The 23,024-nt window shown below is 39.2% G+C and overlaps 1 protein-coding gene and 2 pseudogenes across 3 annotated transcripts in view; 2 read left to right on the forward strand and 1 right to left on the reverse strand.

Annotated features, from left to right (window-relative positions):
* SLC40A1 (solute carrier family 40 member 1) overlaps nucleotides 1-23,024 on the forward strand; it is a 122,656-nt gene that overhangs the window by 59,957 nt on the left and 39,675 nt on the right. For 2 of the 3 annotated variants that reach the window (XM_060302155.2, XM_060302156.2), the window contains exons 2-4: nucleotides 16,574-16,806; nucleotides 18,137-18,316; nucleotides 20,759-20,884. The gene's annotated coding sequence lies outside the window, so the exon portion shown is untranslated. Of the gene's footprint in view, nucleotides 1-7,006; nucleotides 7,148-16,573; nucleotides 16,807-18,136; nucleotides 18,317-20,758; nucleotides 20,885-23,024 lie in introns of those variants that run through there. The other variant, XM_060302154.2, reaches the window with a different exon arrangement.
* On the reverse strand, nucleotides 5,739-8,961 carry LOC115847681 (mitotic-spindle organizing protein 1 pseudogene; annotated as a pseudogene).
* Nucleotides 11,087-11,392, forward strand: LOC132597564 (non-histone chromosomal protein HMG-14 pseudogene; annotated as a pseudogene).

Genomic DNA, 23,024 nt, shown 5'->3' on the forward strand with positions numbered 1-23,024 from the left:
TTTGGCTGTGTTGGGTCTTTGTTGCCGCGTGCAGGCTTTTTCTAGTTGTGGCGAGTGGGGGCTACTGTTCACTGTGATGCGCGGGCTTCTCATTGCGGTGGCTTCTCTTGTTGCGGAGCACAGAGTGTAGGCATGTGGGCTCAGTAGTTGTGGCTCACAGGCTCTAGAGCACAGGCTCAGTAGTTGTGGAGCACGGGCTTAGTTGCTCTGCGGCATGTGGGATCTTCCCGGACCAGGGCTCAAACCCGAGTCCCCTGCATTGGCAGCCGGATTCTTAACCACTACACCACAAGGGAAGTCCCCACATCCATTTTTGACCAACACTTTGGAGAATTAGACCAGTTCGGTGCCGGATAATACATGGTGTGGTTTTCTATATATTATGACATAGGGGAAATACATATGGTTGTAGTTTAATAGAATTTAGATATCTGGGTGTTTTTGAGAAGAGGTGGGCAGGGTAGTGTAGTGAGGAGAGAGACCGGAAGCCAGCATTTCTAACTGAATGTATGACAGGATATCATGGGGGTGGAGCAGGACCAGGGCAGACCCTGTGTCACATCAGCGTTGCTCAACCCTGCTGTTATAGGTAGGATCAGGACACCACCTTTCCGCAGAGCACTCAGAGGAATGGCAGTGGACAAGAGGAAGGTAGTCTGTTTTTGCCTTGCTATGTACGTGAGCCTGAGCCACCATCTTGTCTCCCACTAGCTGCCTCCTCGGGGCCGTGTCAAAGGCTGGAAACACAGGCATGCCCCAGTGAGAGGCCCAGGAAGGTCTTGTGATCTGGGGTGACCTGCGGCTGCTCCTGTTGCGCGGCTCCGTCAGTCACGTACTATTTGTGGATGTAGGAACTAAAGTGTTAAGTGTCAACAACTAAAATAGGGGGTGGATTTATGTGTGTCATATGGAGTTGTTTTATTTACTTGGGTACTTTCTGTACTATTTCTCTAATAACATTCCCCTGCATATTCAGGGATTCTTGTTGTTCTCTAGACACATCAGGGGAATATTTGCTTGTTCATGCAGTCATTCTTTCTTCTTCTGTCCCTCCATTCCTCTTTCTTTCTTTTTTTTTTTTTTTTTTTTTTGCTGTACGCGGGCCTCTCACTGTTGTGGCCTCTCCCGTTGCGGAGCACAGGTTCCGGACGCTCAGGCTCAGCGGCTATGGCTCACGGGCCCAGCCGCTCCGTGGCATGCGGGATTTTCCTGGACCGAGGCGCGAACCCGTGTCCCCTGCATTGGCAGGCGGACTCTCAACCACTGCGTCACCAGGAAGCCCCATCCCTCTCTTTTCTTTCTCTTTTTCTTTCTCTCTCCCTCTCTCCCTTTCTTCCTTCTCTCCTCGGGAGTAAATATATAAATTTGTACACTATTACTTATTTCTTGATCTCTAAGGGCCAGATACTTAATGATTTTTATATCTGTGTAATTTAATTTCTTATAGAAGTATCTTATATAATATAAATTTTATATAAATATATAATAAACACAGTAATATATAAATACAACAAATTTATATGATACAAATATAAAACTATATTTGTATAAATTATACATGAATTTAATCCTCAAACCCAACTTTTACCCATATTTGTAAATAAACTAAGCCACAGAGACCTCTGCCCTCAAGGAGCTTATATAGATGTTGGAGTGTATGTCCCTGGTCTCTGTAGCCTATGACTAAAATAAGGTCACAATTCCCCCTTTATATCCAAATTATTATGACACAAACTTCCAGCCTATGTGACTGCCCCAAGTCCAACCTTCACCTGGTTTCTTTCTGCAAATACCACTGGGAGAGTCTCAAAGTCCCACATCAAATGTGCCTGAGAGCAAGAACTCAGGTTCTCCCACATCAGCCTTTTGGTATCACAGTCTGTTGCTGCCTTGCCACCAGTGGCTTTTGTGAAGGTCACTGCTCCAGCAGCCTCAGGTGTCCTTTGGAATCACTGCTCACACCATTGCTGTGGCCTTGGAAAGGAACACTACTGTCCCTTCCCTCAGCTCTTCTCTCAGAAACACAGTCAAGCTGTCAGGTCACTGGTGTAAGCATGAGCCCAAAGTTGATTAAATGACTGGATCTCAGGTATGCTTCACCCTTGCCCCTTGGCATCTCCATGCCTTGGAATCCAGGCCCCAGAGAAAGATGAAGGAAATTTCTTCAGCTGTGTGAGTAAAAGACTCTTGGGAGTGGTTCTTTTTGGCCAAAAACAATTGTAGGACTTCAATCTAGAAGGCAGAAATTGAGAGTTTTACAATAGCACGTTCTAGAGCTTTCAAAATAATCTTAACATCCAGACACTTTGGGGCACATGATCACAGTGAATTCCTACAGCCTTAAATTAACCACATCATCACAGTGGGGTTCCCCCACCTCCAGCATTAGCATTGTCGCCATGGCAACAGTGCTTGATGCCCTTATGAGAGAGCTGAGGCATTTTAATTTGATGAACACCTTTTAGAGTGTTCTAGAATCATTCCATGTGATGAATAAGCTGTGATTTGAAAATGATCCTCTGGAAGAGAACATCTGTCTTGCACTCTCAGTTACCAATCTGTGAACACGCAGGTAAAATGAACAAGAAGATGGAGGCTGTTATCTACTCACCTGATAGTGATTAAAGCACACACACACTTCACATCACTTCTCACTGCCAACACAGGTCTTTCTGACCTGGTCAGTTCACATTTATGCCTTCTCGCCGCATCAGTCCCCTTCTCTTTCTTTCTCTGTTGTCTGAATTACATGGGAAAGTGTTATATTTGTAACTTTTCTTGCATTTTTCTCTCAGGCCTCATATACTTTGTTTTAGTTATTCATTAGCATGTGGATGGCAGACTGAAGCGGCCTGCAGGGAAGTGTGGTCTTCCCAACTTCAACATCAACTCTGCCTGGGTGGTCTGTACACATTTTGAAGCCTTTCAAAGTGAGGGCAAAGGCAGAGGAAGATGGTCATTGGAATGAATCAGAAACTCCAATGGCGCAGTCATGAAATATTTGAAGATTGTGAAATAAAATATTTGCCTTTTTGTTTCTTATTTTAGAATTGATTTCAAGGGCTTTTTAAAAAGCAAGTTTATTTTTCCAAGAAGCATTACTTTTGCATTGTCTGCCAGATTTTGTAAGTCTTTTTGTGTCAGTTGCTCCTGTGTGTTTTTCTCAGGTCCATTATTTATGTCAAACCACAGTGCTATCTAAAGTAGAAGGCCAAATTTGATAGTTTTATCTTTGAGGAACCTACCCTAGGCTGTCTTTATAACTGGTCTAACCTCAAGCAAATTAAGCATAATCAAATTGAACGTTAATTTCTTTAGGAGAGCATTTGTTTAATTCACATGGATACTACGCAACCCATAAAAACTAAAAAACGGGGCTTCCCTGGTGGCACAGTGGTTAACAATCTGCCTGCCAGTGCAGGGGACATGGCTCCGAGCCCTGGCTCGGGAAGATCCCACATGCCGTGGAGCAACTAAGCGCATGCACCACAACTACTGAGCCTGAGCTCTAGAGCCCACAAGCCACAACTACTGAAGCCTGCGCACCTAGAGCCCATGCTCCGCAACGAAGAGTAGCCCCAGCTCACCGCAACTAGAGAAAGCCCGTGCACAGCAACGAAAACCCAACACAGCCAAAAAAAAAAAAAAGATGAATTTCCTCTTAAGTAACTTTAACCTTTTACTATTGCTTTTATTAGAGTATCATGCAATGTGTTAGTATGGACTGCAAATGAGCTTAAATAGTACAATTTTATGAAAGGAAAGACAAATGACATGGCATGTGGAATCACTTTGAAGTGTTATGTATATAGGCCACATATCATTACTAGAAAATTAAGATTCCCAAAGCTTTCTAGAAAGCCATGTCTACGTCATCCAACTAGTTTCTTGGCCCTCAAATTGGTAAATCTGTTTTCTGTCTTAATACATTATTTCTGTGGACTAGATAAAAGAAGGTTTTCCTCTGTGCTGCCAGAATTCCAAACTGGGTAGCTGGAGTATAAGGAGCTTTTAGAATATGATGTGGATAACTGAAGCAACTACTAGTCCTTTGGCTCAGGTGTTTATTGTTGAGATGGTAACATATGACTAGGCTGGAAGACGAGTGTCAGCAGCTATAACAGGACTGTTAATGGAAAGACAGTGTGACAAATTTCTGAGGAACAGGATGAACCATCTTTGCTGTTGCTGTTACTGTTGTCATTGTTGGTCATTTTTCTTCCTTTCTACAGGTGCTGTAATTAGTTGGTCAGACTTTTGCTCAGTAACTCAACTCAGCAGCTGCCCTTTTATAGAATCTTATAGATTGGTGGAACTCATAGATTTCAAAAAATATTTTAATATTCGAGAGGATCTTAGAAGTCATCTAGCTGAACTCTGTCTTTTTATAGATGAGGAATATGAGGCTCGGGGCAAATACGTGACATGCTAAATTGCTTTTTGTTGCTACAGAATCAGGTCTAGAATTCAGGTCTCCTGGCTCCTGGACCAGTGTTCTTTCCACCATATCATCCTACCTCCTTTGCATATCAGTTGTTCACTAAAGATAGAAATGACTGATTTTAGGAGTTTCTCCTAAATGAGGAAGAGGTGTCTCTTCCTAATGCCTGGGTCATTGCCTCCTGTACGTCTTTTTTTTTTTTTACCACCAAAATGGTTTTATTTTTGACACTGCCAACATGCACAACAATGCATTACTTTGGTTTCCTTAAACATTAAGTACGCATTAGAAATATATGTTTACATTTAAGAAATGTAACACATTAAAAAAGTCCTCTATAAACATAACTCCTTTTCAGTATATTTTCCTGCTTTGTTTCACACATAAATAACATAATCCACAAAGTCATAAATAAAACTATTAACTCTTATGACCTAAAAGTATATACAAATTTTGGAACTTGACAAGAATGTCCTTTTTCTGATTTTATATAAATAACAACATGCAGTATTTGCAATGTTTTTTAATTAAACGAATGACTTACAATCAAAACTTTTATTGTCTCCCAACCAGTTCTCCCTATAATAGACCTTCAGTGCATTTGGTTAAGATGTCATGTATTTAAAAAGTCAAAGTGGTCAAAAGACTAGATATTTTAAATAGAACAGAAGGTTGCCATTAAATATTACTAAGCCTTATTAAAATCACTTTGGTTTGTCTGAAGAACAAAAAATGCTACCAAAGAGTATATGCTTGTGCTATCATTTTTTTTTTTTTAAATTTTTGGCTGCATCCCACGGCACGTGGGATCTTAGTTCCTGACCAGGGATCAAACCCGCACCCCCTACATTGGAAGGTGGAGTCACTGGACTGGACTGGATTTCTGGGGAAGTCCCTATACTATCATTTAAATCCACTGGACTGGATTTCCGGGGAAGTCCCTATACTATCATTTAAATCCACTGGACTGGATTTCCGGGAAAGTCTCTATACTGTCATTTAAATGGAAGCTAACAAAGTCTTAAAAAATCAGATTAAATTTGTATTAGTCTTGGGAAAAATATTCCACTGAGATTCTGTTATAGGAACAGAATCCATGCTAAGTTTTCTAAAATTTACTTTGACCCATCACTTCGATTTGTTAAAACTTTAAGGGTAAAAATAATGACACATAAAAATGATCTTAGAAAGGCACATTTAGAATTCCTGATACAGAACACTTGATTATTTAGTTTATGTTTAATTACTGGAAATCTTTATTCCTTCAGAAAATAATAACATTCTTCATTGAGTGACACCATCTATTTAGTGATTTACTAGATAACCACTCAAGGTATATTAAGTTAGCACTCAAATTATTTTTATGTATTGAAAGTAAAAAAGACTTTTCATGTTGGAATTGTTTCATTATGCATTATTATTTTTAAGGCCGTTATTTACAGAGTATAAAAATTAGAAAGAAAAACATTCTCAATATTCTCACTAAATTTAAATGATTCAAATGATAATGGTAAGCTAAGCACTGTTATTACTTTTAAAATCTAAGTTTCTAAGTTTCATTTTCCAATTAATACAAATATGATCTGCTTCACACTATTAACTGCCAGTCAAACTTTATGTTTAAAAAAACTAAATATTCTTTGTTAAAGTGCAGTTTACAAATGTTTTTCCATACTCTTATAAAAAACAAGATTCTGATATGCATACTGAATCTAAGTCAAAATCCACAACGGTAGCTGAAATTGTCAACTTTCAGCCTAATACAACATAAATCCAGTTATTTTGCATAAACAATTCAAAATTAAAGTTTATAATGGAAATGTCAACAAGTCATAACTACAACATTACTACGGATGGGTTTCACTATACTTCAACCAGGCACAGCTGATGTGCACATCTGATAGACTGCTTAGAAAATTAAAGCTATCAGAGCTATAAATAAGGAACACATGAATATGAACACAGCAGTGCCAAAGCATTAGAACTGCTAAAAGAAAATAAGATGTGGTGTAAACACAACTGATAGTTTTCTCCGTAAGCCACTTTCCACTGATTTATAAAGCTATGGTTTTATCATTCTTTTAAAAAGGACAATGTTTCCACATTGCTACATGCAGTGATTTCATTGTACATTCTTAACTACAATGCAATCTTCAGTCCTCCTGCAGAGCTTGACATATCTCATCAGGATTTCTTCAGAAAGTCAGCTCGTCGTATTTTCAGCAGCCTTTAATGCTGCAGCGGCCTTGAGAAATTCCTTAATAACTGATGATAAAGCTTCTGGGTTAATTCCTTGTTCACAGAGCCGTACACATATAGACAAGAGTTTCCATATCTAATCCAGTATTCAAAATTCTTGAAATCTCAAGCAGAGATTTCTCCATGGTCTCCCTCACCGCATTCAGATTCGCCGCCGCCGCCCCGGCGCCGCTGTTACTCGCCCTGCCGGAGGCCAGAGGGCGAGGGAGGAGGGCGAAGGGCCTGACCCGGAACTGGAGCGCCTTCCTTTCTCCTGGGCGCTCACACCGCGCGTTCTCCGCGCTCGCCGCGCAGGCTCCGCCCCTCGCGCTCGCCTGCTGTACGTCTTGATTGAAAGCTTGTGAGTCCGTCACTCAAGATATCTATTTCCCAAGCACTCACCAGCTATTGAGACTCAGTACAGGGGCTTCCTCATGGAAACGATTGCTATGGAGTTGATAAAATAAGGTAATGGTCTTCAAAAAGCTGGGCAGAAATAGGAGGCAGTTACTGATAAACCTGTCATTGGTCCATGGCAAACTGAAAAAATTAAGGACAATATAGTAAACTTCCAGATAACCAATATTATTCAATTTTAAAAATTTGAGTTTGGTTTTTCTATGTTTTCTTCATTCAGTATTTGTGATACTGGGCACTGTTGGAGATACAGTGACTTGTCCTCATGGACATTACATTCTAAGTGGAGGACACAAATTTTGAACAATAAAACACATATTTCACATACCAGTAAGTTCTATGCAGAAAATAAATCAGAGTATCAGGACAGAGAATGCCTGGAATAGGGCAAGGGTTGGTTAACTCACATAGAGTGGTTAGGAAGGTCTGTGAGGAAGCGGCATTTGAGTGAGGAATGGATGAAGAGAAGGAACCACCAAGTAAAGATCTAAAGGAAGAATATTTCTGTCAGGAGAAAGCATGTGCAAAGGTCCTGAGGTGGGAATGGGCTTGGTGGTAGCAGACGTGGAGTGAGAAAAGGTGGAGAACAGAAGCAGATGAGATCACAGAAGTGGTCAGGGGCCAGGTCATGCAAGTAAGGCATTTGGATTTTATTCCACATATAACAGGAAGTCCACTGGAAGGTTTTAAGCTAATAGGGCAAGAGAGAGGGAAACAATTTAAGAGATTTTAGCAGTAATGTTAATGACAGAAAATGATGACGTAGACTAGGGAGGCTGGGTTGCAAATGGAGGCGATGAAAAGTGGCACATTTGGAGTATGTCTTGAATGTTGAACTGACAGGATCTGCTGAAGGACAGAGTGTGGGAAAAATACAGAAGTGTGGCTGACAGACTTTAAGGTGGTCCCCCTGACCACTGCGTTCTGGTGTTCATGTGCTTGCTTAATCCCCTCCCTTTGAGTGTGGCTGGGACCTGTGACTAACTTTTAACCAACAGAACATGCAAAGGTGATGGGATGTTACTTCTGTGATTACATCATATAAGACTCCATCTGGCTAGTAGGCTCTCTCTCTTTCTCCCTTGCTAGCTTTGAAAAAGCAAGCTGCCATGCTATCAGAGGGCCTCTGGAGAAAGCCCTTTGGCAAAGAACTGTAGCTGGCTTCTAGATACTGACAGTGGCCTCCAGCTGACATCCAGCTAGAAGTCAGGACCCTCAGTCCTACAACCACAGGAACTGAATGTTGCCAACAACCTCATGAGCTTGGAAGCAGATCACCAGCTGAGCTTCCATATGAGAACTAAGCTTCTAGATGAGAATTGAGCCCCAGTCCATACCTAAACTGCAGCCCTGTAGAGCCTTGCTGAGTCCTGACTCCTGACCCGTGGAAACTAGGAGATATTAAATGTATGTTGTGTTAAGCTGCTAAATTTGTGGTAATTTGTTACGCAGCAATAGAAATGTAATACACATAGGATGTTTAAATCAACTTTTCTAGTCTTAGTATCATGAAGTGTTTAAACAATAAAAAAGCCATGATCCCTGAACACAGCTCACTTGATTTGCAGTTGGCGAAACAGGGCCACAGAGTAAGCAACACATCTGAGGCTATACAGCTCACTAGCAATTAGAATCCCACCTCCTGTTTCCGCAGCAACTGCTTTTCCTGCTGCACTATGCTGCTTTCTATTAAACGTTGTTTTTGTTTGTTTCTGTTAGTCTGTGTGAAGGACATCCTACAACTTTATTCTGGTTTATTGAGGCTTGTCAGAAAAAAAGATGTCTTTCTTTACCTCATCCAGGAGGTCTGCCCATGTGTGGTTCATCTGAATTCTTAACCTGCAACCTGTGGTAGCCTCCGTCATGGAAATGAAGTGGCATTGGGTTAGGGAGAACCCTTTAGACTCTCCCAGACACAGCTTATTTTAAAACTTCCTACCCATTCAAGGCAATGCTCCTCTTTCCCCATAAATTCTTGGGAGCTCTTGCCCTGTTTATGTGGCCTTTCCTGGAAAACAGAACCACAGTAGGGGTCACTGAACGGCCACTGGGTTGAAGTGATAGAAAACAAGAAAATAGAAAATATTTTTAAAATAGAAGGAAAGAAGGAAGGAAGGGAAGGAAGGGAAGGAAGGGAGGGAGGAAGGGAGGGAGGGAGGAAGGAAACTACATGGGAGGAATGCAGCCTAAAATGCCAGTGACCCTTGGTGCTCACAACTGAACATATATGATTAAACATAGTGAACATCTCTCATTAGCTGTACAGCTGCTGTCAGACCTGGTGGATGCATCTTACACTGTTTTCTGGGTCCATTGCCAGAGACAAGAGACAGGAACTGGAATTTTGGCTAATGCTGCTCTGGAAGTTGCTCTTTCTTTATATAGTTCATGAAGCATTGGAAGGATTTAGCAAACAGCCTCATCATATCAGGAGACTTCAGTACTTTCTTGGCAGTTCTCTTAATTCTCACATATTTTCCGGCCCTTTGTCTCTCGACCTGTTCCTTGCTTAGCCTAGTACAAAGTTACTATTTTCGTTCTTTTAATGCTAGGATGAGAAAATGGAATTCTTCTCTTTCGTGTATGAGCCAAGGCATCGGGTTGACAGGGTAAAATAGGCAACAGGGATAGAGTGAAAGATGACAGATGAACATCGACATGCAGTGGACAACCAAATATTTATCTCTAGATTGCCGTAATTTGGGGGGTGGTGTGACTCAGGATAAAATGAGGCTGGTAAATAATTATGGTTTAAGTTATCAAGCTGTAGGTCAGACTCTTGTTCAGCTATTTGATATAAGCAAATACCAGCAGTCACATTTTATGGGGAAATGTTTCACCTGACCTAAGTACATAGGAATATTTACTGCAATTCTGAAAATAATTTGAGATTACTAAGCTTCCCCTATCCTTTTCGCTGAGAAGACACCCACCCCTCGCCCGCCCTGTTCCCACACCATCCTGCAAAAATCCTTTTTTCACTTGCCAGGACCCTGAAATTTAAGAATTAAATATGCTTATTTGCTTATCTTTGCAAATATGCTCATTGCTTATTTGTTGTTTACCTAAAATTTATATAACTCAGGAATGATAACAAGTGAAGCTTTGTCAGCTATTTATACATGAAAGTGAGTCTATGCCATCATTTCCTGGAGCAGGTTTAGGTGAGGGGTGGGAGGCTGCTTTGATAGTGAGAGAAGTTGTATGGTGGGAGGCACTAGGGAGGCACATATGGGGAATACACCTAGGGAAGGTCAGGCAAAGGGAAGGGGGCTCTGAAAACCAACACAAGGTACTTGACCATCTGCCGGGACAAGCATCAGCCTAAAATGATCTCCGTCTGGCTTCTTTCCTGATCCTTGTAAGAAATCGTATCTGAACAAGCTAAAAACCTAAATAACAATTGATGTGGCACTCAAGAGCCACGCATCGTTACACACTGTTTAGTAACATAAATATTATTCTGTATAGTTCCATGTATTCAAAGCTTTTAAAAGCGCACTGTATTGTCAGGTTACTTAAACGGCCCGCATGGCATTACCTTCTTGTCTGATGAGGGTATATTAATGATATGCAAATTTTGCTGTATACAGGTAATGCATATAATTACATTTTCCATATTTCGAGCTCGAAAATTTCCATATTTCGAGCAAGTTTAATTTTCAGTCAGGGCACTTTACACTGTATTTAATAACACTGTCATGATTAAAATTGGTCAATTAATTCAACCAAACAAATGATTAATTTAGTAGAATATTATTTCAATTCGGCTATTTTATTCTGTTGCTTAAAAAAATGTAAACAAAATAAGCCAAAACAAAACCAAAATCCCAAATAAATACTAAGCCTTCCAGTTAACTCTGTCAAAAAAATTTGAGGCATTAGAAAACAGATTATTGGGGCGGCAGCGGCCAAGCCCCCCAGCTTCGCGAAGGCTCTCGGCGCGCCGCGGCCCCCAGGCACCGGGCACGCGCCCGCCCCGCCGCCACGATGCCCCAGAGGAAGGTCAGCTGCGCCGAGGGGACGGCGAAGGAGGAGCCCAAGAGGAGGTCGGCGAGGTTGTCATTTACACCGGCTCCTGCAAAAGTGAAAACGAAGCCAAAAAAGGCGGCAGGAAAGGATAAATCTTCCGACAAAAAAGTGCAAACAAAAGGGAAAAGGGGAGCAAAGGGAAAACAGGCTGAAGTGGTTAACCAAGAGACTAAAAACGACTTACCTGCAGAAAATGGAGAGACTAAAAATGAGGAGAGCCCAGCTTCTGACGAAGCAGGAGAGAAAGAAGCCAAGTCTGATTAATATCACACACCTGGTCCTATCAGGGGCCCCTGTCTCCCTTCTTGTACAGTCCAGAGGAATATTTTTATCAACTCTTTTGTAAATGCAGGTTTTTTAGTAGCTCTAGAAACATTTTTTAAAAGGAGGGAATCCCACCTCATTCCATTTTTTTAAGTGTAAATGCTTTTTTTTAAGAGGTGAAATCATTTGCTGGTTGTTTATTTTTTGGTACAACCAGAAAATAGTGGGATATTGAATATGGGAGGCTTTGATTGTTTTGGGTGTCAGCTTAACATTCCACAGATGGAGGGTAGCTTTTCTATCCTATAATACAAAGCATACTAAATGGCAGTTTGGAGTCAGTGGTGCACTTAATGTCTTAAACACTTTAAATTACTTCTCTTCCGATGTGGTTTTTGGTAGAATTGTTTCCTAAAGCAAACCACTCACCCCTTGATCTTGGCTCTCCTGGGCAGAATTTTGTGCACTCTGTAACATCTTTGGTCGTGGTAGTCCTGTTCTTCTAGTAACTGTTAATGTGCTGTGAACGATTGACAATTTGAGTATGTAGTGTATATGATATTAAATGTGAATTAGTGGAACTTACGATGTAACAGCATATCAATATTTGAAGATATTGGTACTTGATATCCTGTGAAGGAAAATTTGCCCCTAAATTTTAAGCTGGAAAGTCACTGGAATAACTGTTCAGAAAAGAATCACAACTGCATGATTTTTTAGATTTTTGGTACGTATGTTGAGAATTGTGTACAAATTGAAATGTCTGTGTACTGATCCTCAAAACAACCAATAAAATCTCAATTATGAAAGAAAAAAAGAAAGAAAACAGGTTATTGGCAACAGCAATGTGAAGTTTTGTGAATCCACCAAGAGGTGAAGCAATTTGATTATGATAACTTGGCTTTAAGAATTAGTTCTTAAAAAATATATATATTTATAAAAATTTCTCTCTGTAATGGAGAATAACTTGTACAGTTTCTGAGGATTAAAATGTCATTATACATTTGTCCAAATCCATAGAATGTACAACACCGAGAGTGAACCCTAATATAAACTATGGACTTTAGGTGATAATGTATTAATGTAGGTTCATCAGTTATAACAAATGTACCACTGTGGTGGGGAATGTAGATAATGGGGACCACTATGCATGTGTGAGGGCAGGAGGTATATGGGAAATCTTTATACCTTCTGCTTAATTTTGCTGTGAACCTAAAACTGCTCTAAAAAATAAAGTCTACTGAAAAGAAAGGAAAGAAGAAGGCTGGACTTCAGAGTGTGGACTTCTCGCCAAGGAGGCAGTGATAATGGAAATCTCCCCATCCCCGCCAAAAGTGATGGTATGTGAAAGATTAGCATCCTTAGGTTGAGAGAAATAAAACAGAAAAGTAATGTTTGCAGTTGATGAGGAAAGCTTAGAAATGTCTGGGTAAACTCTTTAGGTATCAAAATAGAATTCATTAATTTACTAGGTTTTCCCTCATGTATACTGAAATCAGTTTTACCTCATGGTCCAGATTACTAAAGATAGATGGCCACTTAGAAAAGAAAGAGTGGGAGAAAGGGAGAGGGAGAGAGAGAGAGAGAGAGAGATGGGCATGCATAGATTTTGGATCTGCTCTGTCTGGCTCTGCCTGGCCTTCCCCATACCTGTCAGCCTGGGGTGGACAGAAAACCCCCTGCTTCTTTCATGGGGACAGGATACTCTCTTGCTGCTGGCTGCCTTGTTGGGAGGTTTGCCAGCTTCTCTTCAGAACATGGACCATTTGTTTTTGTTGGTAAAGAAAGTTTGAAAGAAACAAACTATGATTCCTTGGTTTTGTTAAAAATAGGGTGTTTCTGGTGGTAGTTAAGTTTGGCAGTCAGGGAGGTTTGAGAACGATATGTATGTCCTGTATGTCTGGGCTACTTTTTCTCAGCTGTGCAGTGTTTGCTGAATAAGATTCAATATGTAACTGACACAAGCAAATACAGATAATCTTCAGAAGCTTAAACATGTTTTAAAAGTAAAATAAGTTAGTCTTTGACCCTAGGATACTATTGAGAGTCAGATCCCAAGACCAATGTGTTTTAGCTGCAAATAGATCAGGTCTCTGAAGCTATGAATGGACAATAAAACCAATACATGCATACACACATACATATGTGCATACACACATATATACACATCTGTATATGTTCCAGGATTAAGGATTTTAAAATAAATATGAATTAAAATGACAAATACGTAGCTATTTTCTTGTTTAAATTATTTTATATTCCCATTAGTTAACATAGTAAAATTGAGCATCTTTCCAGCAGGTACCCTTTTAGTACTTCAGTATAAAAATAGTTTGATTTATTAAAAATAATTTCACATAACATTTTGCAGCTTTACTCTGCACAAGGAGTTTATGTTAGCATGTTTAATGTCATCTCTGTTTTGAACTCTTCAGAACTTAAAAAATACATATCTGTCTTAGAGGCCATTATGCATCAGTTTATTTGTCTTATATAACTCATCTTAATATTTAACTTGTACTAAAATAACTTATTAAGATTATTTAATTTGCTTGGGAAGACCGATACACAACAGACTTTTTGGTCTTGATGTCTTCTCACAAAGCATCCATAGTTATTACTATTGCATAATTAAGCATACTTCCAGAAATATGACAATGTACAAATTGGAGTAATGCCAAAATTATGTATATAGAGATTGTTTCAGAGAATAAAAACCAATCTTTCCCTCTAACACCAATTATCTAGTGTTCTTACACACTGAACAAATAACCAAATTGATCATCCTCAACCTTGAACTAAATTTGGAGAGCTCTCATTTTTACAAGCTCATCGGGCTTTCATTTTCATCTTTTAATGAACTTGCCCATGCTGAGCAAAGACATTTGAATCTAATAAACAATTTGTCAAGTGCATTCCCTTGCACCGGGATAGGATTTTTGTTGTTATTTAATTTTTTCTTTTAATCAGCAGCTTTGTCCTGGATTGGTTAGGATCAGAACTTTGACCTACTGCTTTGACCTGAAGCCTGCACAGTTTTATAATTATGAGGCCCATATCTATGCAGAGGCAAGGAGCTCATTATTGTATTTATTTTTAGAATGTATATGTAATCATCAGGTTTATGAAGAATGCAGTGATTCATTGGCTACTGATAGTTTCTTTTTGTAATAAATAATAATTTATCATGATTAAATGGGATTAGGATGTTGTTTCCCTAGTTTATAAAAACACAGTTAAGAAAGAAAAACAAAATAAATGTAAAATAAACTCTAATAAGTATAAGTTACTCAAAAAGCATTTAAAATAGTTCATGTGGAATTTAAAATTGCAAAATGCTTCATTATTTATACTTTTGGGGACATTTTTTCACCAAATTGCCAAAATAAATCAGTTATTTTTGTGATATTGCAAGTATTATTGAGAATGTGTTAATATTTGGCAGCATTAAATATATAAATCAATCTTTAGCCTTAAATAAAACTAGGCAAAATGACCTTGTGAACAGATGGCTTAATAAAAGAAGAATAATTTTTACATTTTCCTCAAATCTTTTGCCCATAGCATAATTTTTACCTGAAATTCACCCTACTTTCATATCCCAGCCTCTTATGCTTTTAACAAATGCCAAGTCTTTTTCAAGGCCTTTCCTATATTTTTCTACTTTATGTAATTTCCTTCTTTGAACCTCTAGTCGTTATTTGTGTACTTAAAAAATACTTTTATTAATGCTTTATCAGTTACAAAGGCTTTCAATTTTAAGCAACAGAGACTCTGATAGTGGCTTAAAAAGATAGGGTTTTATTTCTCTCACATGACACAAAATCTGGGAGGAGGTGGCTGAGGGCAATATGTCAGCATCTCAGTGATGTCAGCACCAGCATCACTGTGATTTTCTTATTCTTCCCCATTTGATTCCAAGATGGCTGCCACAGCTCCAGCCATTACTTCAGCTTTCAGTGCAGGAAGGAGGGGAAGGGCAGCTGCTAGCCATATCTGGCTTTCCTTATATTAGAAAAGGAATAATTTCCTAAACACACCCTACAGACTCCTTACATTTCATTGGCCAGAACTGTGTCACATGGCTACATCTCCTTGTAAGGGACTTTGGGAAAATGAGTCTTTAGCTTTTTTTGTCTTTGTGGTAAAGAATAAGGGGGTTGGGAACCAAGAATAACTGTCATGGATGGTAATCTGTGTTTAGTCACTCTTGTTATCTCTGTATTGCTGATATATATCCTACCTATAGACGTCACTCCACTGTTATTTATTGAGGTAAATTATTTTTGTATAAGAACCATGTACTTTTCAAAAACACTTTAAAGTTTATTAATTTATTTGGGATAAGTTAATCGAAGTTTAGGAAAAATTCATATTATGTTGATTGAAGGTGTTTAATCAATATTAATTGAATATCTATAAAACAAAAAATAGTTCTGGAAATGTTCTAAGGAATCACAAGGAAAACATAGCTTCCTATGAACATTCACATAAATATTCATAAATGTGGTATTCATAAGCGATTTTGATGAAGTACAGGCTATTTTTGCATTTGATCTTGTTAAGTTTCATCCTTTATGTTTCCCTCCTTTGGAAGGCTAAGAAAGAAGAAGCAATAATTAGAGGAGGTAAAGCATTCATCTCTTTTTTCCCTAAATTAATGTATGTGTAACAAAATAAAATTTTAATCCAGCAAAGTGCATTTTAATCAATAAACAATAAACAACATAACAAAACATGTATTCAGTATTTTATTTGTAAATAGAAGTTTACAAATAGTCTGTATTTTGAAATAATTTATACTTTGGGGGGAATTTATTAATTTTGATGTATGAGACAGAGAGAAGGAAAAGAGAGGTTGATTTTTGTTTTTGTCAATCATACAATTTTAAATATTTTTACAACAGTTATGAAGATCTATATTTAGTCCTTTTCAAATTTCCAACAAAAGTTCCTGTCAACTTTTTTCTTTTCCAGCTAATGTCCTCATGTTATATGCTTTAAATATAGGTGTTTCATTTTCAAAATGATCATTGTTTTATGTTAAATACAGAGCTGGGAAGACAATACTAATATATTTACATGTAAAGGGCCTGTTAGACATAACCATTTTTTGAATCTGTTATTGGTTCCTGCTTTCTGCTTTTTTTGGTTTTCTCTTAACATTTTTCCTCTTTTCAGCACTGAAGACAGGTAGATTTGCACCAGTTGTGAAACTGGACCTCAGTGTGCTATCGTAACAAACGACCCTCAGCGGGATGCCTGGAAATGGCTGAAGTACCAGTAGCCAAGACTGGCCTGTATTTGAGCAGCAGAAGTACAAGGGGTCCTTGAGTGTGTCCTGTTGATGGACCCCCCCTGACTTCTCAGGTGCTAGAAGAACTGAATGAGTTCAGTGATTCCCGAGGACTCAGGTTTGTTTCATTGAGTGTGGATGTCCCCTGGTGATTCTGAGCCACCTAAGTACTAGAATTGACCTATGTCGCCAGGGCTAGTAATGGTCCAGAGATTGAGAATCTCTGGATAATGGCAAAAGGTTTCTTCAGATTTATCTAAATCTGGATACAATGAACAGAGTTAAAGTCTTATTGACCTTGAACTTAATAGTGAGTGTAAGGGCCTCTACATTATTCCTTTTTATCTAGAAGTCCTTTTGATGAAAATATTTTATTAATTCTGAAAAAGGTAAGAGACCAGAGAAAGGCTTTAAAAATTATTACAGTGAAGCCATCTGGAACTGGGTAAAGTAATAATTCCAAATGAGAGCTATAGATATATTTTTAGTCCTTAAAATGTGTCAAGGTTTTAGAAAAATATTAGGAGTAATTTGCCATTACTGGAAGTGCTTTCAAGATTAAAAGCACTTTGGTAAGTACAAAGAATGAGTTCTTTAGTTAATAAAGAGTAATTTGGTACTTTTATATGAAGACTTCAATGCATATTCGATACATTAAACATTCCAATAGGCAGCCTCTTTCCTAGATAACTGAATGGAGAGAAGCTGACTCATGAAAGTTCACAGAACAAGTTGCCAACATAATTTGAATTTCAGTCGGTGACTTATTCCCAATCCAGGTATCTGCCTATGATTGTTCACCTATAAGGTATGCATTTATTAATTAATCAGCCAACATTGATCCAGTAGTGACTGTGTATCAAGCACTGTAGTAGGTGCTGAGTTTCTAAAGATGAATAATATCTAGTTCTGCCTACAAGAAGTTCATAGACGTTCTGTGTTCACCTGATCATCTTGCAGCCACTCACATGATTATCGTGGCAGGGGCAGTGGCCTCCTCGGTTTTACCCTGGCCTTCAGCCTGGGAATTTGTCATGAAATATACCTGAGAAATATGTTTTAGAGCTAGACTTGTTTAGACTATTTGTGTATTGTACATAAAAATACAATTGTGCATGGATATTTGGGTGAGACCATGACTTTTTTTGATGTGAATATATAGAAATGCCCTTTTGGAAGTTTTCAAATATTAAATTATTGGCAGATCAAATATACTATCACCTTTCTTTTAAACTTTCTTTTCTTCTTTTCATTGAAATACAAATGTTCCTCTGCTCTTGAGCCAGTTTGTACTTGCCACTGGTGTGCTCCCCCGGTTGGCTTCCTCTCATAAATTTATTTTATTTTTGCTTCTGACTTTGAAGATCAAAGGTTCTTAGAAAACTTCTTTTCACTTTTCTGTGTAATAAGTAATCCAGTGATCACCTGTTAACTTCTTTGTCTTCCAGACACAGATTCCTAAATGTTGAGAGTGAAAGAGACCCTAGAAATGGAAACTTCTCAACTTTCATATTCCCTCAGACCCAAATTCATTCCTAAGGATGCATTATGTCTCTTTAGTTTCCATTCACACTGGGCATAAACTTCTCAAAAGAATGAGAGAAACAGCAACAAGCAACAATCCCAAGGTAGTAATTCTTATTGCTCATCAACTTTTCATATTATATGTTGATACTATACTATATTCATAGCCCAATTAATATGGCTTTTAAAGAGATATTTGGAATAGATTGGTAGCTGCTACAGGCAGGGGTGAAGGGAATCAAAATATACAAACTTCCAGTTATAAAATAAGTAAGTCATAATATACAGCATGGTGGCTGTAGTTAATAATACTCTACTGCATATTTAAAAGTTCTGAAGAGAGTAGATCTTAAAAGTTATCACCTCAAGAAAAAAATTCTGTAAGTATATATGGTGATGGATGTTAAATAGATTTATTGTGGTGATCATTTCACAATATATACAAATATCAAATCATTATGTTGTACACCTGAAACTAGTAAAATGTATGTCAGTTATACCTCAAACCCCATTAAATCCACAGAAAAGTAGTGTTCAAACAAAGATATTTGGGGTGATCTTTACCACTTTGTTTCCTATTAGCAGGGATAATTAAGAGAGATGATTATATAGTTACACATGTCTCTGGAATGTGTTTTGAACTTATATTTTATTGTGAATATTTCTTGCTGAAAATCTGCAACAATTCAGATAAAATAATAAAGCTTTACCATGAAGCTATGACTCCTAACATACAGAAATTGCCCACTTTTCATGACATGGGCTTTTGCTTATTTCCTTGCTTTCTACCTCATGTTCAGGATGACCAACATCTTCACTTGGTCTAAAGAAACATCAGCCTAAGCAGAGATGATTTCCTCCACTCCCATCCAGATGACTTGCTGTTGGTTCCCCCTTCCATGTTTGTTAGGAAGGTTAATCAAAATTTTTACTCTAAATAGTGGTAATTAAAATTTTTTCCCTTAGTTTTTGGTAGGCTGTAAAGAAGACTACTGAGGAAGCAATTAAGCAGCAATATAGTATCATGAAGCTGTGGAAAGAAAAAATGTGTACTACTATCAAAAATAGGAACAGTTAACATCTATTCATATTCTTTAATCACAAATTTATGCTATATTTGAGTATTCTTCATGTTTGAACAGAGGATTTTGCAACTATATTTCTTTTCCTCAGTATTTATTTATTTTTTTTTGCGGTACGCAGGCCTCTCACTGTTGTGCCCTCTCCCGTTGTGGAGCACAGGCTCCGGACGCACAGGCTGAGCGGCCATGGCTCTCGGGCCCAGACGCTCCGCAGCATGTGGGATCCTCCCAGATCGGGGCACGAACCCGTGTCCCCTGCATCGGCAGGCGGACTCCCAACAACTGAGCCACCAGGGAAGCCCTTTTCCTCAGTATTAAATTTCTTCCATTGAAATTATCTAACCAGTGAGCAAACTTTTCTCTATACTGTGCCTGTCTAGACATGGCTCACTTATTCCCGTGAGAAGGCAAATAAATACACTGGACAATTTCATTTGTTTTCACTAAGCAAATGAAATTCTTCCCCTTTATGTCTCTTCAAAGTGTATATCCTTTGAGTTCAGAAAGGAGAACAATCCCCATTGTTTATTTCTTAGATTCTCAACATCATTCGTTTTGAAGATAAGGGGCAGCTAGCCACCCCTGGAATCTATGCTGTGATAACTGATGCTGCTCAGGTGAAGTACCTCTTGTGACTTCATGTTGTTTGTTTATAAGGAATTCTCATGGATGTAAGAAACTGAAGTGTTTGCTTAAAATAGCCCCTTGGACTACTTTAAATTCTCTAAGTGTTTTCTTTATTTAGGCAATATCTAGGTATTGTTCCCTTTAAGAGGGAAAGACAAACTGTCTTTTATACAGTTTCAGATCACTTCTTGTCATACAATAAATATCAATAGTAATAACGAAGCTGAGTATTTGACAGTTTTAGAAATTATGATTAATCATGCATTCATTCTAAAAGTATTTATTGAGGGCTTCCCTGGTGGCGCAGTGGTTGAGAGTCCGCTGCCGATGCAGGGGACGCGGGTTCGTGCCCCGGTCTGGGAGGATCCCACATGCCGCAGAGCGGCTGGGCCTGTGAGCCATGGCCGCTGGGCCTGTGCGTCCGGAGCCTGTGCTCCACAATGGGAGAGGCCACAACAGTGAGAGGCCCGCGTACCGCAAAAAAAAAAAAGTATTGAATGTCTTCCATGTGCCCAGACGGCCTCAGTTTGAAGATTCTAAGTATTTCTATGATTGTTAATTAAATAGACTACTGATTATAGTCCATAGTGTAGTCTTTTCTATTTAGGATCCAAAGTAGGCAGGAGATCGGGATTTTTCTGGACTGAGGGTACAGTCCAGAGCCTCATACGTAGTGTGTGCTCAGTAGATGTTAGTTCTCTATCTGTATCCACCCCTCCACACTTTTCTTCTCGGGAAGTATAAGGGATCAGCATCCCAAACCCTGAGTTTGTCATAGTGGATGTAAGCTTCATGGGGGTATAGAGCTTGTCTACTCTATTCACTTCTGTATTTCAGAACCTGGAGAATGCCTGCCATCAAGTAGGAGCTGCCTGAGTGTCCACAGGCAGCAAGGATGGCCCTCCGCAGCGCTGCTCAGGACCTGTGGCAGCAGCTCTCCGCTCCCCTCCGCTCCACCTCAGTGTAAGCACCAGCTCCTCTTCTTTCTTCTCCTAGGTTCTTTGGTTGCCTCAGGGTTTATGAGGTAAAAACTACTCTTTATAGTGAGATTGGCAAGCCATGCCTCACGTTTTTCCTCAGTTTACCTCTTGTTTCATTGCTCTCTGTTTTGATTAATTTATGTTTATTTCTTTAACATTGATAATATAATGGAATACTCGAGGCCCCATTCCATAGTCTTAGCTCCTAAAAAATCTTCTTCTGACTGGAGTAACAAAATTTAAATGTCTTGTTGGTCAAAGATAAAAGTTAACCATAGGAAATTGTTCTGTGCTTACACTTTGTTGGTGTTTATTTTCAGTTCATCTATTAAAGATCAGGAGGATTATAAAAGAGAAGCAGGCACCTCTAATTTAACTTTTAGTCATACATTCTGTGGAATTACAGTGGTTCCAAGGGATGCATGAAAACTCTTATTACACTGTGTGGTGAGTTTTAATTACTTGCAATCCAAATATGTAGCACTTGCAAAAGAAATTCACCCTTGCAAAGCTGATATCTTGGGTATACAACACTGCTTCTAACCCAGTAATATAATAGTGTGAGCACAAAATTGCACAAAATCTGTGCACCCTGAATAGTTAAGCTATTCCATACTATCTGTACTCTGTGGATGCTAGGTAGATGACAGCTTGGAGAATCACTCACCCATAGGTGATCTGAGAAGATATAATAGATTCTGTTTGCATTTCTTTTTTTTTTTTTTTTGCGGTACACGGGCCTCTTACTGTTGTGGCCTCTCCCATTGCAGAGCACAGGCTCCGGACGCGCAGGCTCAGCGGCCATGGCTCGCGGGCCCAGCCGCTCCGCGGCATGTGGGATCCTCCCGGACCGGGGCACAAACCCGTGTCCCCTGCATCGGCAGGCGGACTCTCAACCACCGCGCCACCAGGGAAACCCTGCATTTCTTTTTTGCTATCTTAATTCTCAAGAGAGAACTGAACTGTGTACAGAGTTGCTGAGATTGTGCAGGTACTACCTGTGTGGTGATATGATTGGTGAGAATGTCTATTTCAAGCCAGGTATAAGAAGGTAGAGCATATTAGGGGATCATTACTGGTCAAGCGTTTAGTTTCTTAGCGCTCAGGTCTAGAAATTTAGTAAAATGCTCCCCAAGAGATCTAAACCTCAATTTCCTAGTCTGTAAGATGGGTATAATAATCATGCTTACTTCACGGTTTACTGTGAGAATTAAATGAATTAGTATATGTAAAGTGTTTAGAGGAGTGTCAGGTACATAGCAAGTGCTCAGTGTTACCTATTATTATTGTTTATTATTATAAGTAGGTTATATTTGCTAAACTCAAGAGATGCTGGTTTCTACCACTGTTTTAATTTGCAGAGAGGCATATCCTTTCTAGGGAAAAGAATACTCCCTATTACTCCCTCTGTCCAGCACTATGTGATCTGTGATATTAAATTAGTAAATTCTAGATTATGTGGTGAGAATTAAGTGAAAGGAAAGTGAATTGGATGGCTTTAAAGGATTTTTTGAGTAAATGTGGCAAAGGCAAATGATTCTCATATCTACTATTGTGATCTTTCTTGGGCTACCAGTCAGGTAGTTCTCTTTTCCTTAGATGGTGCTGACAATCAATCTCTCTTTTCCTTCCTTCCTTCCTTCCTTCCTTCCTTCCTTCCTTCCTTCCTTCCTTCCTTCCCTCCCTCCCTCCTTCCTTCCTTCCTTCCTTCCTTCCCTCCTTCCCTCCTTCCCGCCTTCCTTCCCTTCTTCCCTCCCTCCCTCCCTCCCTTCTTCCCTTCCTTCCTTCCTTCCTCCCCTGAGCAGGGGCAACTCCTTTCCAAGGAGGGTGTAATCTCCCTCAACAGCCTTTCCACCCCTAAGACAGCCTCAGATGTTTCTAATTAATTATGATTACGTATTGTATTCGCTTGCTAGGATTGCTGCAGCAAAATACCACAAACTGGGTAGCTTAGAACAGCAGAAATTTGTTTGTCTCAGAGTTCTGGAGGTTAGAAGTCTGAAATCAAAATGTCAACAGGGTTGCGGCCTTCTGAAGGCTGTGAAGGAGACTCTGTTCCATGCCTCTGTCCCAGCTTCTGGTGGTTTGCTAGCAATCTTTGGTGTTCCTTGGTTTGTAGATGC

Source organism: Globicephala melas, chromosome 7 (genome assembly GCF_963455315.2).
Source record: "Globicephala melas chromosome 7, mGloMel1.2, whole genome shotgun sequence".
Classification (NCBI taxonomy): domain Eukaryota; kingdom Metazoa; phylum Chordata; class Mammalia; order Artiodactyla; family Delphinidae; genus Globicephala; species Globicephala melas.